This window comes from Apium graveolens, chromosome 4 (genome assembly GCF_009905375.1).
Source record: "Apium graveolens cultivar Ventura chromosome 4, ASM990537v1, whole genome shotgun sequence".
Taxonomy (NCBI): Eukaryota; Viridiplantae; Streptophyta; class Magnoliopsida; order Apiales; family Apiaceae; genus Apium; species Apium graveolens.
This window is the reverse complement of record NC_133650.1, coordinates 81075129-81077278: the sequence shown is the minus strand read 5'-3', so window position 1 is coordinate 81077278 and position 2150 is coordinate 81075129.

Sequence of the window (2150 nt, the reverse complement as noted above, 5' to 3'; positions counted from 1 at the left end):
AAATGATCAGATATGGGATACATAGGGGCCAGAGTGGCCTAATGAGGTTGCGTAAGAGGCTAATTCGGTTGCGCATATTATATAACCGATTAGTCCAGCAGTTTAGAGACCTAGCTAGTCTCTGAGTTCCGGAACAGGTATAAGGGATGGTAGTTAGAGCCGTCTGGTGTTGATAGCCTGATCAGCTGTCTTCACATATCCATTACGTATCTGATTTGGCTTTGTGATTCCCGTAAAGGAATAATTGATTGATACAGTTGATTAATAAATGTGAATAGCATGCTAAAATTGGACTCTTATAATTACACAACACACAACTTCGTTTGTTTTGTTAAAAGCATGTTAGTCAGTGATATCCAGTTTTCTTATTTATTGTTGTTTGAAATGATTTACAGATTACGGATTTCATGTTGAATTTTAGCTCTGTTCCTATAACTATTTACATTACTGTTTTTATCTTGATATTCATATGTTGGTCTTGTTGAGCGATTATGCTCACCCTTGCAACCTGTTATATATATATATATATATATATATATATATATATATATATATATCGCAAATGCCCAAAAGACCAGTCAGACCTTGGCAGAACCATGTCTCAGCCCCTTCAGGACCCGGCTCCTCAGAGGTAGTTAGTATTAGACCATGTGAGGTCTGATGAGTTGCTGAATAAGTTAGTGTGTCGGAATTTTGAATAAATAGTTTGTAATAATGTGTAGCTTGGATCATACTTGAACCTGGATCAGATCTTGGTATGAGCTCGTGTTAGTATATAATAATGATAATCATGTTGTTTATATTTCTGTTTGTTGTGTTTAGTGACGTCAACTCCTGACCCCAGGGTTGAGGCCGTCACATTTCCACTCCCACGAATTGATCAGTTAGTTGATGCAACAACAGGGCATGCCTTGTTAAGCTTCATGGATGCATACTCCGGTTATAATCAAATTCCAAGGTACGGCCCCGATCATGAGCATACATTCTTCATCACTGATAGAGGGTAATATTGTTACATAGGGATGCCATTTAGATTGATCAACTCATGCGCAACTTACCAACGGTTGGTGAACATGATATTCAAAAATCAGATTGGAAGGAATATGGAGGTATATGTAGATAGCATGTTGGTTAAATCGAAGGAGGCGAATGATCATATCAAGCACCTGATGGAGATGTTTAACTTTCTAAGGAGGTTTCGCATGAAGTTGAAACCGCAGAAGTGCGTATTCAGTGTTGATTCAGGCAAGTTTCTTGGGTTCATTGTCAATCATAGGGGAATTGAAGCTAACCCTACGAAGATCAAGGCAATGCTAGACATGAAGTCTCCCACAAGTGTAAAGCAGGTGCAAAGCTTAACTGGAAGAATCGCTACGTTGAATCGATTTGTTTCTAAATCATCCGACAGATGTAAGGAATTCTTTAAGGCAATTAAAGTGGAAGGGAATGACTTTGTGTGGACACCAGAATGTGAGGAAGCTTTTGGGAGGATCAAGAAGCAACTGGGGAACCCTCACATACTGTCAAAACCATTGGATGGGGAGTTTCTAATCCTATACCTTGTAGTTTCAAAGTATTTAATCAGCATAATATTGGTGATAAAAGAGGATGTACAGCAGTCACCGGTGTATTATGTGAGTAAGAGGCTGTATAATGCTGAGACTCGCTATACTAGTATGGAAAAGTTGGTTTATGCTTTAATTCTCGCATCAAGGAAGCTACGCCCATATTTCCAAGCATATAGAATTGAAGTTCGTACAACATATCCTCTGCGGCAAGTCCTTCACAAACCAGAATCATCAGGAAGGATGTTGAAATGGGTTGTGGAGTTAGGATAGTTTGACTTGGAATACATGCCTCGCACAGCAATCAAAGGGCAGGCGCTAGCTGATTTCTTATTATAATTTGATTCTGAAGTTGATGATAAGGCTCTGGTGGCCTTGCATCCATCTTATTCTGAAGAAGTTTTAGAAGAGTTTCCACATCCCTGGTGGATTTTGCATATGGATGGAGCAGTTAACAATGGAGGAGCAGGCGCGGATTTAGTGCTTGCATCTCCAGAAGGCCATCACATGATGAGCGGGATCCACTTTAATTTCTATGCTACGAATAATGATGTGGAATATGAAGCACTAATTAATGGCCTGAAA